The sequence below is a fragment of the Marmota marmota genome, unplaced genomic scaffold (assembly GCF_001458135.2).
Source record: "Marmota marmota marmota unplaced genomic scaffold, marMar, whole genome shotgun sequence".
Taxonomy (NCBI): Eukaryota; Metazoa; Chordata; class Mammalia; order Rodentia; family Sciuridae; genus Marmota; species Marmota marmota.
The window spans coordinates 4,458,025-4,476,706 of NW_025999900.1; positions in this window are offsets into that span (position 1 = coordinate 4,458,025).

Genomic DNA, 18,682 nt, shown 5'->3' on the forward strand with positions numbered 1-18,682 from the left:
ACATGTTAGGCTATACATGTGCAGGATCCCAGGGTAAGTTTCTGTGAAAATACAAAAACAGTCATGGGAGAAAGAATAAGTATTGGGGAGCTATAAACTGGATACTGCCAAAAGTTTATAAATAGTTGGAAGTTTTTTTTTCTTTTTTTTTTTTTTAGTTCTAATCAGCTACTATAAAGATACCTCACTGAATATCTGGAACATTCAGTAGAGACTTCAGAAAAGTCAGGCCTTAGAAGTGATGCTGAAGTAGCCCTAGAATGTAGGTCACTCTAGACCTGCCCTAACAAAGCTTGCTTCAAAAGGATCAAGATAAATCACCAGAAACCCTACTAAAAAAAAAAAAAAATTCATCCAGGCATGGTGGCACATGCTTGTATTCCTGTGGATTGGGAGGCTGAGGCATGAGGCTCTCAAGTTCAAAGCCAGCCTCGGCAACTTAGCAAGGCCCTAAGCAACTGAGTGAGACCCTCTCTCTCAATAAAATACAAAAAGGGCTGGGGATGTGGCTCAGTGGTTAAGTACCTGGGTTCAATCCCTGGTACCACAAAACAAAACAAAAATTCAACACTCTAAAGGAAAACAAAAGAGATCAGACCCTCAACAGTGTAATATTTATAATGACCAATATTCATTTAAAAAGTTTCTTGATAGAGCTAGACACACTGGTACATACCTATAATATCAGTAATTTGGGAGGCTGAGGCAGGAGGATTGTAAGTTTGAGGCCAGACTCAGAAACTTAGCTACAACTTGTCTCAAAATAGAAAAATTTTAAAAAGACTAGGGATGGAGCTATGTGGCAAAGTTCTTTTTTTTTTTTTTTTTCAGAGTAGAAATTAGAAGTTTATTAAAGGACAGCAGAAAAGACTTCTCCCGGAGGAAGAAGGGGACCCATGAGGTGGAATCCCCAAAGTTCTTGATAAACATCATTTCTTAACATTTCTTAACTTTTCAAGAGAAAAGTTAAGAAATGAGAGAGAGAACACCTTTAGCAGGTAAGTAACAACAGCTGTGATAATATGCTCAAGAATAAACATAATGAAGAAATAGAACTTTTAGAACCGAAAAATACTCTGAAATGACAAATTACACACTGCAAAGAAAGAGCAATAGAAATTATTCAGTGAAGCCCACAAAGAAAAACAATAAACAAAAGTGACCAAATTTTCAGTGGTGCATGGGACATCACGAGGTCTGACATACTTGTATTGAAAGTACTAAAATCAGGTAAGAGGCAGAAAAATATTTAAAGGCAGAAATCCTTTTCAATCTCAATCACAGATTCAAGAAATTTAATGATCTCTACAGGATATTTGCAAAGAAAAATCAGGGCTGTCAGATCACTGAAAACCAATGACACAGAGAAAGTAATTAAAATAGAGAAAGGGCTGGGCATGTAGCTCAGTTGGTAGAGTGCTTGGCTTAAATGCACAAGGCCCTGGGTTTGATCCCTAACACAAGAAAGAAAGAAAGAAAGGAAGGAAGGAAGGAAGGAAGGAAGGAAGCACATTAGAGGTTGCCTTGGAAGGAGGAGGATTAACTGAAAAAGGATACAAAAGGACTTTTTGGGGTGATGAAAGTGTCCTATGTCTTGACAGCAATGATAGTAATTTTGACTTTAGAAACTATTAGTTTATATTAATTCATCCTGTTCTAATCCAAGATATCCATAATTATCATGTCTCCCCTCTTCACAGTAAGAAACCGGCTCCTAACATGAGTGTATTTACTCATTTACCCAATAGTTACAGAATTTATACATCTATACTATTATAAAAAAAATAGATGTATTAAAAAAGTTCTTCTTCTTCTTCTTCTTCTTTTTTTTTTTTGTTGTTGTTGCAGTTTTCCCCCCTCTAGACTGTATATATTTGAAATGTTGTGTTTAAAAATTACTTGGATTATTTATCCCCTACCCCTTCCACATGGTTATTTAAACTACATTTGAGTATCTGTCAGTGGCTAATAAGGGGACAAAAGTTATTTTTAACAGAGAGAATTTAATGTAACTATTTGTTAAGGGGCTGAGGCTGTAGCTCAGTGGTAAAGTGCTTGCCTCACATGTGTGAGACACTGGGTTCAATCCTCAGTAAAGATACTCTGTGTTCATCTACAACTAAATAAATATTTAAAAAATATTTGTTAACTAGGCACTAAGTTGTTAAGTAGGTAATTAAACAGATTAAAAAAGAACTCTTGGGCAGCAGTTCTATCCTTGTTGGTTTTAGGAGTCTTTTATACTTCTACAAACTAACTGAGGACCCTTAAGAACTTCTATGTACATTATAAATCTATTGCTATTATCATCAATACTAGAATTAAAAATTAAAAATTTTTGCAATATTTATTTAAAAAATCATTTAAAATGACATCAAATCCATGGCATATTAATGCAAGACGTATAATTATTTGTGTGTGTGTGTGTGTGTGTGTGTGTCTGTGTGTGTGTTGCTAGGGATCAAACCCAGGGCCTCAATCATGCTAGGCAAGTGCTCTACTGCTGACCCATAACTCTGTCCCCTAAATAACAACTTTTTATTAGGGAAAAAAATACAAAAAATTTAATAAGAAGCCAGGTGCAGTAGCATACACTTGTAATCCCAGCAACTTGGAGACTGAGGAAGGAGGATGATAAATTCAAGGCCAATCCTAGCAACTTTGCAAGACCCTTAGCAACTTAGTGAGACCCTGTCTCAAAATAAAAAATATAAAGGGCTACAGATGTAGTAGAGTGCCCCTAGGTTCAATCCTCAGTGTTTGGGAAAAAAAAAATCAGTGAGAAGAGAGACATTATTTGAACATTTTTGCAAATCTCTTTAATGTCTGGTTTAATGGAAGACATTTGGATACTCCTATTTCTGCATTCAATATATTGTGATAAGTTGTTTTAGTGGAAGAAAAGCTAACTTTACACAGATCTGTAATTAGAAAAGGAAGAAACTTTTTTAGTAGACTTTTTCAGATAATTGTGGTTATTATTTTTGATATCAAAATTGAACAAGTGGTAGTTTCTTAACAATTATTTGTAATATGAAATTTGAAACCATGTCCAATAAACTTTTTGTTAGTCCGTGATATTTAAGTCCCTTGATCTATCTTGCACTTTGAATGGATCTTTTACCTATGTATGATTTTGTAAACTCATGCATGAGTCACTAGAAAATATTCGTGACGGAGTAATACAGATATTCTGAATGTTGACACATTTCTTATACACGATCAATAAAAAAATCACATTTGTTAATATCATCATCAATTTTACCAGTATTGGGAACTGTCAAGCTCAGAGTGGCAGATGCACATTTTCCAAATTTCTAATTTTAGCTTGAAAGCTCACATTTTATCATTGGCAACAAACTATATCAGTTTTTTCCTTTGGAACAACAAGCTTAGTGTTCATTTTTGAAAAAATGTCTGCTAAATTCCAAGTCTGAATAAGCAAATGTTGTCAATTTTTTGCTTCATCAAAAATGCATTCAATGGCCGGATTCGGTGGCATGTGCCTGTAATTCCAGCTACTCGAGAGAGACTGAGAAGGATCACCAGTTCAAGGCAATTTAGTGAGGCTCTCAGCAACTTAGTGATACACTATCTCAAAATAAAAAATAAGAAGGGCTGAAGATCTATATCAGTGGTAAAGTGTCCCCTGTTTCAATTCCCAGTACCATCCCTCCCATCTCCCCCAAATGCATTCAATGGAAAAAGTGATTCATTTAGCTAACAATTCAAACAATTTCAAAAATGCTTTTCCTTGAGACAACCATTATATTTTGCAATATAGCAGAAATACTTCCCACTTAATTGTAAGAATATTGAATGATTTGTTTATAATGAGCATGATATAATACAGTTACTGTAAGAGGGGTTCACTTTGACTATATCCCTTGTGGCTTTGAAACTTACATTTTTTTTTTCTTTTTCCCAACCTTCTTCTCCCTGACCCTTTCCTCTCTGATCTTCTTCTCCTAACCTTTTCCCTGATCTGCTTTCCCTAACCTTATCCTCCCTGATCTACTTTTCCTGATCTTTTCCTTCCTGAACTCTCCTCTCTAATCTCATTTTCTCTGAATCATCTCTTTAAAAGTGCCCTGTTCCTGTGGATGGACAGAATCAGAGCCTTTGGGACAGGAGTCCCCTGTGTTTCTCCTTTGCTAGCAAGGCAGTAAACCTTCTTTTTCCTTTTTCTCAAAACCCTGTCCTTATTATTGAATTGGCATCGGGACAAGGACAGAGCTTTCAGCAACATTACTAATTTTTCTTGCTTCATCAAGGGTGTTTTCTTAAGTGTAAGTGGATTATTTTTCCTGAACGTGTACTAAAAAATACAACTGGGCGGGGGGTGTAGCTCAGTGGTGGAGCACTTGTCTAGCATGTCTGAGGCCCTGTATTTTATCCTCAACAACATAAACAAAACAACTCAACAACTACCCCTTTGGTACCAACTTGATTCATGCAAACTGCCAGCAGTTTTACTCATTATTGCTTCTGCATCATCATTTTGCAAATGTCAACACGGTGAAAAAGGAAAATAACTTTTTTCTTTTTCTTTTTTCTTTTTTTGGCACTGGGGATTGGACCCAGGGGTGCTTTACTACTGAGCTACATTCCCAGCCCTTTTTCTTTATTTGAGACAGACTCTCAAAGTTGTTGAGGCTGGTCTCCATCCTCCTGCCTTAGCCTCCTGAATAGCTGTGTCTTATTATCATGAAGAAAATATTTTTGACCTCAGGGATGCCCTGAAAAGCCTCAAGGATCTTCCCCAGGGATCCAAGAATCATGCTTTAAAAAACTGGCAGAGCCTGGTTTCTGTGAGTTCAGAGGTGGGTCCCTTAGAGCTGGAAACGCTGGGTGGGAGTATTGAGAAGGGGATGCCAGCTGACTGGAGCCGGGTGCCTGCCATGATGTGCTGAGACTGGTTTCATGAGTGTGGGAGAAACTGCAAGATACACTTGGCTGTTGCCGGGGAAGGAACTGTTGCTGCCAGGGTGGAGAAGTGTGGTAGGGGGAGACTCACAAGAACTGCAACCAGAGAGGCAAACAGGAAGGAGCAGGTCCTCTCTCCCTCCTCCAGCTTGTAGTTTCTTTCTCACGCCTCACTGTTGCCAAGCCAGCAAAGCAGAAATGTGATCTGCAGAGTGTTGGCTCCAGCATCCCAAAGCAGAACACTAGAAGGGTGGCCTTGGAACTGAGAGTCAATAACAGGCTGATTTTTTGAGTTTATTTGCTCTTGTTTGCATTTTTATAAAGATCTCTCCCCATGCTTCTTACTAAATTTTGTTTTTTGGACTTGTGAAATATTAACATGCTTTGCAAAAACCAAAACTATGCAAAAAGGTGTATCCAGAGAAATCTCCTCATTCCTTATCGTTTTGACCCATATCCTACCTCTTGTAGGTAATGCATTCCATTGTTTTCTGATTTATCTTTCCTGTGTATATTTCCAAAATTAAGCAGATACACGTTATCTTATTCCCTTTTATCTTTTATACAAAATATATTGTGTGGGGCTGGGGATGTGGCTCAAGCGGTAGCGTGCTTGCCTGGCATGCGTGCGGCCCGGGTTCGATCCTCAGCACCACATACAAAACAAAGATGTTGTATCCGCCGATAACTAAAAAATAAATATTAAAATTCTCAAAAAAAATATATTGTGTTAGTCTGCTTTCTGTTATTGTAACAAATACTGAAGATAAATAAACTTATGAAGAGGCAAGGTTTATTCTGGCTTACAATTTTAGAGGGTTAGGGGCTGGAGATGCAGCTCAGTGATAGAGCACTTACCTAGCATGTGCAAGGGCGTTTGAACACCAGCACTGGGGGGAAAAAAAAAAAAGGTGAAGACTCACAGTTTTGGAGGATTCAGTCCCTGGTTGGTCGGCCCTGTTGCCTTTGGGCCTGTGGAAGGGCAGCACATCATGGCATGGGGAGTGTGTCAGAGCAGTGTTCACCTCATGGCTGCTAGGAAGCAAACAGAGACCAGCATCCCACAATCCCCTCCAAGGGCCTGTCTCCAGTGACCTAAGACCTACCACCAGACCCCACCTCTTAAGTTTTATCACATTCCAATACTGCAAAACTGGGGACGAAGCCTTTAACACATATTTAAGGGACATTCCAAATACAAGCTATAGCATAAATCTATATCTTATAAATCATTCTTTTCACTTTGAGTTTTTCATTTAATGTACTCCAGAACTCAATTTATAGAGATCTGCCATTTTTTTTTATACTTCCACACCCAAACACCATTAATTTAGTCCATCTTTAATGTTTGGATATCTATGATGTGTATATATATAATTTTCAGTTGCAGATAATGTTGCCTACAACTAAGTGCATGCATATTTCAAAATTGCTGGAGGTGCATCACGGGAAATTCCTTGAAGTGGGACTACTGGGCCAAAGGGTGAACGAACGCCTCTGTAGCTTTGTTAGATATTGCCAGGCTCCTCTCCATGGGGATATTATCATTTTTCATTCCTAGCAGTAATGTATGTGTGCCCGTTCTCCACAGTCTCACCATCACACTGTTTTTTCAACATTTTGAGGTTTTGTCAACCTGATGAGTGAAAATACTCAGTATAGTATTAATGTACACTTTTCTTATTATGAGTGAGGATGAACATCTATTCATATGTTTGAGTTTTACATTTGTTTTTAATATTTTATCCACGCCTTTGCTCATTTTTCTAAGAGACTTTTAGTGCTTTTCCTAAAGTTTTAGAAGTTATTTATGCATTAGAGACTTTGATCCATTTTCTGTGATATAGATTGTAAATATTTTTCTCTTACTTTGTCATTTGTCTTTTGATTTTGTTCATGGAGGTTTTGCCCTGTTAAAGTTTTTTAAAATTTAGGTAATTAGCTGCATCGATATCTTATTTTATTTTGTTGGATCCTCATTTTGAGTCATAATTAGAACTTTTGCCCCCTCCTTGGTTATAGAGGAATTTACCCATATTTTATATATATATATATATATAGTATGATGTCATTTTTTGCATTTTAGCTCTCTGGCCCATTTGGAGCCTATGGTATCTTTTTCCAAATGACTGTTCTTGTTATCTCTTGCTGTGTAGCAAATTACTCCAAAACTTAGTGACTTGAAGCCACATCCATTTTATTATTTTGCATAGATCTCTGTGTAAATGGGGCTCAGCTGGGCGGTTCTGTTGACCTTGGTGGCTAGAGCTTGAGCTTTTCAGAGGCTTTGGATGCAGGGAAGGCAGGGCCTCTCCTCCTTCCCCATCTGATTCCAGGGCCTCTCCTTTCCATGTGGCCTCTCCATATAGTCTTTTCAGTGGATAGCTGGACTGCCTCTTTCTTTCTCCCTTCTCCCGTCCCTTTCTCCGTTTACTAAGATAAATTTAACGTGCCATAGTATCCACCCATGTGAAGTTCGCAGGTTAGTGTTTTTTCATACACTCCTGCTCCAGCCTCAGACCAGCAGTTATCTACCTTCTGTCTGTATGGATTTTTCTTTTCTGGAAATTCCCTACAATGGAGCCATATCATATCTTTTTTGATTAGCTTTTTTTTTTTTTTTTACTAAGCATAATGTTACCAAGACTCATCCATGTTGTAACATGTAGTAGAACCTCATTCCTTTTTTTAAAAAAACATTTTTTTCATTGTAGTTGGACACAATGTCTTTATTTTATTTATTTATTTTATGTGGTTCTAAGGATCAAACCCAGGGCCTCATACGAGCTAAGCAAGCTCTGTATCTCTGAGCCATAACCCCAGCCCACTTCATTTCTTTTTTAATGCATAAATAATAATCCATTAAGTGACTATTGCACATTTTGTTTATCTATTCATCTGTTGGCATACATTAAAGTTGGTTTCACTTTTTAGCTATTATTATTATTATAATGCTTCTATGAACTTTTTTGTATAAGTTTTGTGTGGACATACAGCTGCCCCTTGGTATCCATGGGGGATTGGTTCCAAGACCCCCATGTTAGTCATCTTTCCATTGTTATAGCAGAACACCTGAGATAATCAAATTATAAAGAAAAAAGGTTTATTTTGGTTTATAGTTTTGGAGGTTCCAGTCCATGATTGGTTGGCTCCATTGCTTTGGGTCTTTAGTGACACAGTATATCATGGAGGGAGCGCTCATGGAACAAAATTGTTCACCTCATTTCTAGGAAGCAGAGAAAGAGAGAAAGGGGGATGGGGGCAGGAAGGAAGGAAAAAAAAAAGAAAGAATGGCTCAAAGTTCTATAATCCCTTTCAAGGACATGTCCCTAATGACCTAAAGACTTCCCACTATGCCCCACCTACCAGAGGTTCCACTGCTTCCCAATAGCACCACCCTAATGACCAAGCTTTTAAGATATGGGCTTTTGGGCTCCCCCAAATCATAAGGTGCCTCCAATGAATACTAAATCCACAGATGCTTGGTTTCCTTATATAAAGTGGTAAAGCATTTGCATTTAATCTACACACATCCTCTCATATATTATAAATCATCTCTAGATTACCTATAATACCTAGTACAATGTAAATGCTGTATAAATAGTTGTTATACTGTACTGTTTAGGGAATATCAACAAAGTAAAAAGTCTATTCATGTTCAGTATATATATTTCTTTAATTTATTTTATGTTTTATTTTTTGGTACCAGGGATTGAACCCAGAGGCACTTAATCACTGAGCCACATCCCCGATCTTTTTTATTTTTTATTTTGAGACAGGGTCTTGCTAAGTTGCTTAGAGTCTCACTAAATTGCTGAAGTTGGCCTCAAGCTTATGATCTTTTTGCCTCCGTCTCCCAAATTGCTGGGATTATAGGTATGTACCACCATGCTTGGCTTTTATTTTATACTTATTTATTTAAAAAATGTTTAAGTTGTTGATGAACCTTTGTCTTATTTATTTCTATGTGGTGCCGAGAATTGAACCCAGTGCCTCATACGTGCTAGGCAAGTGCTCTAACACTGAACCACAACCCCAGTCCTATTTAGTTTTATTTTTTTTTTAAATTTTTTAATATTTATTTTTTTTTAGTTTTCGGCGGACACAACATCTTTGTTGGTATGTGGTGCTGAGGATCGAACCCGGGCCGCACGCATGCCAGACGAGCGCACTACCGCTTGAGCCACATCCCCAGCCCCTAGTTTTATTTTTAATTTTTTTTAACAGTACTGGAGATTGAACCCAGGGACAGTCTACCACTGAGCTACATTCCTAGTCCTTTTAGTTTTTAATTTGAGACAGAATCTCACTAAGTTCCCCAGGCTGATCTTGAATTTGCAATTCTTTTGCCTCAGTCTTCCATGTAGCTGGGATTCTTAGCGAGTGCCATTGGGCCAGGAAAATGCTTCAAAAAAATTGTGTGTTTTTTTCATCTGTGAGTGGTGGAGTCATGGACGCAGAACCCGTAGATAAGGAGGGCTAATGGTACTATATGATTCTTTTTCCTTTTGTTTTTCATAAATATATACTTAGAAGTGGAAATGTTGAATCATATTCTATATATAATTTCTCAAGGAAATGGCAGTTTCCAAAGTGGTGGCACCATTTAAAAATTTTTGTCAGGGAGTGGGGATGGGGATAGGAGAGATAGTAGAATGAACAGGACATAACTTTCCTTTGCTCCGTATATGAGTACATGACCACGGTAACTCCACATCATGTACAACCACAAGAATGGGATCCTAATTGGAATGGGTTCCATTCCATGTATGTAAAATATATCAAAATACACCCTACTGTCACGTATATCTGAAAACAACAAATAGAATTTTTTTAAAGGATTTATCGTCATTTAAGGTGAAATCATGTTATATGCTCCTGACCCTGTGTTGTTAGTCAGTTTTCATCACTGTGATAAAATACCTGGGAGGAAAAAAGGAGGAAAGATTTATTTTGGCTCCTGGTTTCAGAAGTTTCAGTCCATGGTTGGTTGACTCCATTTCTTTGGGTGAGACAGGGCATCATGACTGAAGGGCGTGGTGGAAGAAAGCTGCTCTCCTGGTGGCCTCTGGGAAGCAGAGAAAGAGAGAGAGGAAGGGCCCGGGGATAAGATATAGTCCCCAAGACTGCAAATTGGTGCAACCACTATGGCAAGCCGTATGGAGATTCCTTAGAACACTTGTCTTTCCTATTCCCATCCCATGAAAAAAGTTTTATAATACGATATTTATCCTTACTGTTAGCATTCATTTTCTTTTCTTTTTTTTTTTTGGCGGGGGGGAGGTACCAGAGATTGAACTCAGGGGTGCTTGACCACTGAGCCACATCCCCAGCCCTATTTTGTATTTTACTTAGAGACAGGGTCTCGGCCTCACCGTTGCTGAGGTTGGCTTTGAAGTCTTGATCCTCCTGCCTTAGCCTCCTTAGCCACTGGGATTACTGCTCATGCCACAGTGCTTGGCTATATTCAAAATAGCCTCAAATGTAGTTAGACACAATGTTACATTGCCTCACAGTTTTCAGAGGTCGAGGTCCCAGTTTAGTTAAGTGCTCCCCTTGGGTTCTGACAAGGCTGTAATTGAGGTGTCTTCTGGGTCTCCTCCTAGGCTTGAGGTCCTCGTCCAGGCTTATGTGGTTGTTCCATGCTCACATGGTTGTCAGGATCCGTTTTCTTGCAGCTGCAGAATTCATGGCAGTTCGCTTTTGCTTCACTGGCCATGAGGAGACGCTGTTGCAGGATTTGCCTGATTAGGTCAGGCCCATCCGAGGTGATCAAAGTCAACTGATCATGGACTTTAATTTTTACTAAAAATTCCTTCATTGCCACATAATCCACATAGTTATGAGAGTAATATTCCATCATATCCACAGGTACTGCCCACACTCAAGGGGAGGGAGTTAACATAAGGTCACTGGAGGTCATTTTTGCATTCTACTTTCCATACATATTATGTTCCATACATATTTTCTACTCTTTTCTTTCCATTAAAAAGACAACAACAGATTTTGCCACCGACTTAATGGATTATTCCAGCTGTTTGAAAACACCGGACTGGATAATTTTCAAGGGTAGGAATCTGTGCTTTCAAGCACAGACCAGACCCTTGGACTCTTGGAGGACTGTGGCCAAAGGGGCAGGAAAACAGTTTATTCATAACTTGGACAGACAGCGGGAAGGTATCAGTGCTCACGGTCTGGGCTTCTTGGACTCCGACCTCACAAAGAACTCCTGACTTTCCAAGTTGAGTTGAGCCTCTCTGCATGCTGGGTATTTTATTTGGACAACTTCCAAGAGAAGGGAACAACTGGGACAAACCCAGAAGCTGCCAGTTGTCATGGTTCTACTGGCTCCTGAGCTCAGTGGTATACCAAGGAGGCAGGGTAAGGTGAGGGACTAGAAAACAGGCCCAGGCCCAACCCAGGGCCATTAGCAAGCACGCGACCTGTGCTCCAGAAGATTCTTTCTGGGCCTGAGATTCCATCCCTGATAGAGGAATGGGTAAGGACTTTTCCCATTCAGAGTATTCATGGCTTTGAGAGGAAGCAGAGTTGATTTTTCTTGGAGACTGACATAGGAAGGGGACCATCTCCAAAGAGGTGGCTTTATTCTGCTGGCCAATGACCAGATGTGTTCTAGGAAAGATCAGCTATGAAAAGCCAGACTGTGAACTACCCAAGAGCAGGGACAAGGACTTCCCCATCCTTAGGCTCCTGCCTCAAGCACAGAACCTGGCACCTAAAACTTGGTTCAGGGCTGGGGACATAGCTCAGTGGTAGAGCTCCTGCCTTGCATACATGAGGCCCTGAGTTCAGTTCCCAGGACCAGGAAAAAAAAAAACCCAAACCAAAAACTTCATTTAGCTGAACAAAAGGACCCTAGAAGTGTGTGTGTGTGTGTGTGTGTGTGTGTGTGTATTTATTTATTTATTTATTTTTTAAGCATAGGCTTCCTAGATCCTGACACCTAGACTCAGGGTTAAGAACCTATCATGAACTTTGGCCAGTGGGGCTGAGTTCTTTCTAATTAGAAGTAGTAAAAAAAAAAAAAAAAGAAGTAGTTGGAGTGGCATGAAGCTGGGTGACAGGAGACCTGAGTGCCAGTTTCCTGGGTCTGGCTGAAGACTCAGGCACCTGCAGGGCATCAAAGCACCTCACCTTCAGAACCACTTCTGGCACCTGCCTGGAGGAAGACCCTATCCAGGAGGGAGGGAAGGCTTCTGGGGTGAACTGTAACATGGGGACAGAGAGGTGGGGGATAGGAGGGTGAAGAAGAAAGTCAGGTTGGGGGCGAGGAAGAAGAGCAGGGGAAACATTGATTTTAAGACTAGGATTTTTTTCACTAGGCTTGGTGGCACATGCCTGTAATCCCAGCAACACAGGAGGCTGAGGCAGGAGGATCGCAAGTTCAAAGCCGGGCTCAGTAACTTACTGAGACCCTGTCTCAAAATAAAAAATAAAGGGGCTGGGGATGTGGCTCAATCGGTAGCGTGCTTAACTGGCATGCGTGCGGCCCGGGTTCGATCCTCAGCACCACATACAAAACAAAAGATGTTGTGTCTGCCAAAAACTAAAAAATAAATATTAAAAATTCTCAAAAAAAAATAAAAATAAAAAAATAAAAAATAAAAGGGCTGGGGATGTGGCTCAGTGGTTAAATGCCTGGCTGGAGGATTGTGAGTTCCAAGCCAGCCTCAGCAACTTAGCAAGGCCCTAAGCAACTCAGTGAGACCCTGTCTCTACATAACATACAAAATAGGGCTGGGGAGGTGGCTCAGTGGTTAAGTGCCCCTGGATTCACTTCCCAGTACCACCCCACCCCCCAAAAAGATTAGGTATTTTCCTCTGGGGATTTCCAAAGGTGAAAAATCAAAACAACAACAATACTACTATTTAAATATCTCTGCTATGGTTGGGACATTTGTGTCTACCCCTAATAGAAAAATAAGAGGTGCAGCCTTTGGATGCCTCCTCATGAACAGGATTAGGCCTGAGGAGGCAAGCCCCAAGGGCTGGGGCTCAGGGGTAGAGCCCTTTCCTAGCATGTGTGAGGCACTGGGTTGATTCTGAGCACCACATGAAAATAAATGAATAAAATAAAGGCCCATTAACTTCTAAAAAAAGAAAAAAGCAATAAAAGGCCTGAGGGAATTTGTTGGTCCCCTCAGCCATGGAAGGGCACAGAAGGGACCGGCTGTGAGGAATAGGTTGTCACTAGGTAACAAATGTGTTGTGCTTTGATCTTGGATTTCCAAGCCCTTAAAACTGTGAGTAACAAATTTCTACTGTTTATAAAATACCCGGTCTAGGTAAGAGGTTCCTTATCTTCCTCTGCTGAGTGGGCCAGGTATGGGTGGCAGGATGTCAGCCTCTCAGCCCTTCCTCTGCTGGCTCCACCAGCCTCTCCCTCTTAAAGTCCAGGAACTGGACCCTCTGCCTCCACTTCATTTCCCAGACATAGCCCTTTCCTTTGTGGAGGCCCCATGTCCTGCCTATGTTTTTATAAAAAGTCACTATGGAACTTTGTTACAAGTATGCAGTTGGAGTACGTCATCCATTCCTGCCTGGATCCGCAATTGGATTGGAGAGTTGAGGAGGAGAAATTTGGTCTGCCTATTCCAGCCCCTTCACTTTACTTTCTTCCTGGGGGTTGACCTTTCTACTTTGCAGTGCAGTGAGGTGGTCCCATCTGTCCCCCGACCCAGGCCCCAGGCCTGCCTTCCCCGGGGGCTGGAGCATCCTCTGGGTATTTGAGACATCCATCAATATCAGTATTCATCAGGGGTAAACACGGTCTCCATTTGCTAAGTCATTTGTCTTGTTTCTCAGCCTGCAAGGACTTGGTTAGGAAAGGGGCGTTCCTGGGCCGGGTCTGCGAGTCAGGGTAAGGGAAGGGTGTGGCAAGCGGAATGGAGGTTCAGGGTGGCTGCGCTTTCCCTCTGGCATCCTGCGCGTTACAGAGAGGCTGCTACGCTGCGGGCGGAAGCCTGCGCCCGGGCTGTCAGAGCTGCTGAGTCAGCCACTGGCTGCCGGGGGAGGAAGGCACCCCGGAGCCATCCACCGCAGTTGGGGACTCTGGAGGCCGGGCAGGGCCTGTGGAGCGGGGCCCAGGAGCCCGCGAGCAAGGGATTCTAGCGTCTCAGGGAAGAAGAAGCAGGTGGCTGTGCTCAGGGGGTCCCCTCCTGCTCTGCTGTCTGTGGGACGCCCGGGGACCCTTCACTTTAGTCGGCTCCTGTGTGCTACCTGTGCTTGAAAATGCTCATTAATTTTAATATTAACATAAGCGAAGTTAATTAGGAAGGTGAATCCACTGCAAATAAATCCTTTGATGCATTTACAAAGGAATGGATTATCTATTGTTCGAGATTGTTCTGCTCTGCTCTCTTTCCATTAGCACAGCTCCTGGCGAGCCAAGTGTGAACTATAATTGTTGCTCCATAATGGAATAATGTGTGGTGAGGGCCAGAGGAGTGGCACAGACAATAGGCACAAATAATTTTCAAGGAGGAAGAGGTCACGTTAGGCCAGGTAGACAGCAATGGTTTCACAGAGCTGGGAATTGAAGTAGCTTTCCGCATAGGGTGATAGTCTACAGCATAGAGTGCTTCATATCATTTAGTTGGATGGTTTTCCCATCTTTTAATCAATCAGTTCTTAATTGTTGAACGTCTAGGTTCATTTCAAAAAGTTTTGTTACTACACATAAAACAGTCCTGATCATGCTTAAACACACATTTTTAATATATTTATTAAAAACATTTTTTGGGGGGCGCTGGGAATGTAGCTCAAGTGGTAGCACGCTCGCCTGGCATGCGCAGGGGCGCTGGGTTCCATCTTCAGCACCACATAAAAATAAAATAAAGATGTTGTGTCCACCGAAAACTAAAAAAAAATAAATATTAAAAAAAATTCTCTCTCTAAAAAAAAAAAATTTTATTTTATTTATTTATTTATTTTTTTGGTACAAGGATTTAACCAGGGGCACTTAGCCACTGAGCCACATCCCCAGCTCTTTTTTGTATTTTATTTAGAGACAGGGTCTCACTGAATTACTAAACCTTGCTTTTGTTGAGGCTGGCTTTGAACTCATGATCTTTCTGCTTCAGCCTCCTAAGCTACTGGGATTAGAGGTATATGGCACCACACCCAGTTGCCTTGTTCTTTTGTACATCCCCTATAGATGGAACAGAAACTGGCACATAATAGGTGCTCAATAAATGCATGTTAAATGAATGAATTAAAGAAAACTCAATTTATAGTACTGAAAATGGTCTTTTGGTGGGTAGAAATTGCAAGAGTTTATTAATAGGTAACAAATAGTACTTTTTGAGTTCTTTAGGCATTCACTGAAATACACATTATAAAGTCCATTGTTTGGGGCCCTGGGTTCGACCCTCAGCACCACATGAAAATCAATAAATAAAATAAACGTATTGTGTCCAACTACAACTAAAAAATAAAATATCAAAGTAAATAAAGTCCATTGTTCAACTTGTGAATGGATATAATTGATATTAGAATCAAAGAAAGGGAAAGTTATTCATAAGAGGGTTGTATGTACCCAGATAAAACCTGTTTTTTTTTTACTCTAAGTATGTCATGTATATCTTTTCACATCATTTATGCATCTTCTAGTTTTTCTATTTTTTCTCCCTCTCTCTCTCTCTCTCTTTTTTTTTTTTTTGCAGTGCTTGGAATTGAACCTAGCAATATTCTACCACTGACCTATATCCTTAGCCCTTTTTAGTTTTTTGTTTGTATGTTTTTCAGTTTTTGTTTTTGTACCAGGGATTGAACCCAGAGGCACTTAACCACTGAGCCACATCTCCAGCCATTTTTTTTATACTTTACTTAGAGATAGGGTCTCACTAAATCAACCAAATTGGCCCCAAGCTTGCAATCCTCCTGCCTCAGCCTCCCCAGTCACTAGGATTACAGGCCTGTACTCATGCCTGGCTTTCTTCCTAGTTTTTCTGAGACTGCTCAGTCAAATCATTATTTAGCCAGTTCTCTTTTGACAAGCATTTGCCATGTTTCCAGTTTCTCAACATTGTAAACAATGCTGTACTGCATTTCCTTTTGCATATTTCCTGCATGTGTTTACTGGTTTTTGTCCTTTTTCTGAGACAATAAAAAAATCATACAAACATAAACCTTTAGCTTGGTGTTAGAACTGCAGACTTAGATCTGAGAGCTCTATAGCCCGGGGTCGATGGGAGACGTCACACACGCCCCAATCATTAGTCATAGGACTCGATGAAATATGAAGAAGGAAATTGAGCAAAACTTAGAGTCATGGATCATAAGCAGCGTTTGCACACAGAGGGCAGGACGGGGTAAGAAATTATTCATTCATTCAACAAATATTTATTGAATTGGTATTTTCTAAGAGTCAGGAACAGTAATGCAACATGAGTGCAGTCGACATCTCCCTGTCCTTCCTGTGGTTCCTCGCAGGCTAATGGAACAGGATTGCAGAAAATAAGAAATTAAATCTGACAACCATAACAAGGTGGTTCACACAAGGTGATGTTGAATTACAAAGAGGAGCTACCAAAACTCTAGACTTTAAGAATGTTCTAGAAGTTAACACTGAGGCAGAGACTGGAGTCCGGAGTTAGCAGATGAGAACAGCTTCTGGGAGCAAGGAGGTGGTGCAGGCTGGGGAATAGCACTTTTGAAGGTTCAGAGCCACCAGGAAAGGGGCACATTAAGGCCACTGAAAGAAAAAAAAGCTGTGTGACATGAGAGTTGGGAATGAGGAAGGTGGTGGGGAGAGGTGAGATTGGGGAATAAGAAGGGGCCGTCTAGACTGTGCTAATGGGTTTGCCTTTTATTTTAAAGACAGTTAAGGAATTTTAAGCGGAGAGGTCATGTGATGAGAATTACCTTAGAAAATTACTCTGAGTGCAATGTGGACACTGTACTGAAGGTGAGGTGTGGATGTGGACAGGAATAAAGGGACACCTGTTAAGAATGAAAGGAGAGGGACTTTTAGCCCAAATTGAAATGCTGGAGAGCACAGAGGGCATGGGGGACCATAAAAGGCAGGGGGGACTGCAGAGGGCAGGGGGACTGCAGAGGTATTCTGGAGGATCAGAAGTGTAATCAACAGAACTTGGTTACAGATTAGATTTAGGGGAGAATAAAAGTGAAGAATCAAAGATGATGATGGGGGGTGGGGGCCTGGGATTGTGGTTCAGCCGTAGAGGATTCGTCTAGCATGTGTGGGGCCCTGGGTTCGATCCTCAGCACCACATAAAAATAAATGAATGGAATAAAGGTATTGTGTCCAACTACAACTAAAAAAATAAATATTAAAAAAAAGATGATGATCAGGGATGAAGAAGCTTCTGGTTTGGGTAACAGGAAGCGGGACTAAGAGGACAGGGATGAAAATTTTATTTGGGCAAATGAAGTTTGACGTGTTTGTGGAATAGTCCATTCGAGATGTCAAGACAAGAGAGAGGGGGAGAGCTGGGCTGGATACAAAGATAGATGTCATTGGTGTCACCATTGGCAAATATGAAGTCCACAATCGCCAGGACTTTGACTCTCTTCCGCCTTATGGTACCCTTAGGGTGTAGAACATTGCTTGACTCATGATGGGTGGTGCTCAATAGATATGTGGACTAAAGGAGTTGGTGAGATCAGCTGAGGCAAGGGAGAAAAGGAGGACCAGGAGAGAAGGCAGAGGGAGGGGGGAGGGGCACTGACTTGTCCTGGGCACAGACAGGGAAAAGCCAGGCGAGGAGAGGCAGGGAGTGGTGAATAGTGTCAATACTATCTAGAATAAGTCAGAGGTGACAAAAGGGTCCAAGGGATTTTGGCAATCAGGAAGGCATTGGTAACCTTGGTAAGGTTGTTTACTGGTAAGTTGGGGGAAAAGTTACAGTTCAGAGGAGTGAGGAGTGACCAGGAAAGATATAGGGGAGAGGACAGGCTCCTAACCCTTTCAGGAAACTTAACTATGGTACTGGGGTGTAGCTCAGTGGTTGAGCATTTGTCTCCATTACCCAAGGCCTTGGGTTCAAATCTCAACACTGGAAAAAAAAAATGCACACAAGCAGGAAGTTTGACTGTGAAATAGATATAAAAGGATATGAAAATAAGACTTTTATAAAAAGAGATGGAGACAATAATATTTTCATGATTTTAAGGAACACCAGCAGCAGGGGTAAATGATTTAAGGGCAAGGGAGGGTAAATGTTAGAGAGAGGTCTCAGGAAGGTGGAAAGGCACAGGATTCCCTCCTTGATGGAGGAACTGGCTCAGTTCAGGAAAGAGACAAGCGCTCATTTCAATCAGAAAAATAAAATGCAGATGACAGTGAATTTTCAATTTGCAGGTGGGAAGTTGCGGGTGTTTCTGTCTGGTGGCTTCTAGTCCCTCCGTGAGGTCACCAGCAATGATGGGGAAAGGCTACAAAGGCAGGGGTGTTAGCACTAGAAGAAAGTTCAGAAGAGAAGGGCCCGTCTTGAGACAGGGGAGCCACTTGGGTCAGTGCCACAGAGAAGAGAACAGGAGGGCAGAGGAGGCACAAGGTCTGGTCAACTGTGGGTTATCCATGGCATCTGAAGTCTCTCGGAAAGTGATGGAGGATAGACCTTGTACTACAAAGATGCGTGGAATGAGCAGATGCGTGGGACGTGAAGGCAGCCATTGTAAATAACTGGAGAGAATTCTGGAAGGAGAAAGCAGGGTGGAATGGTGCTAAAGGATGATTTGAACTTAATTCAAGATTAAAAAAAAAAAAAAA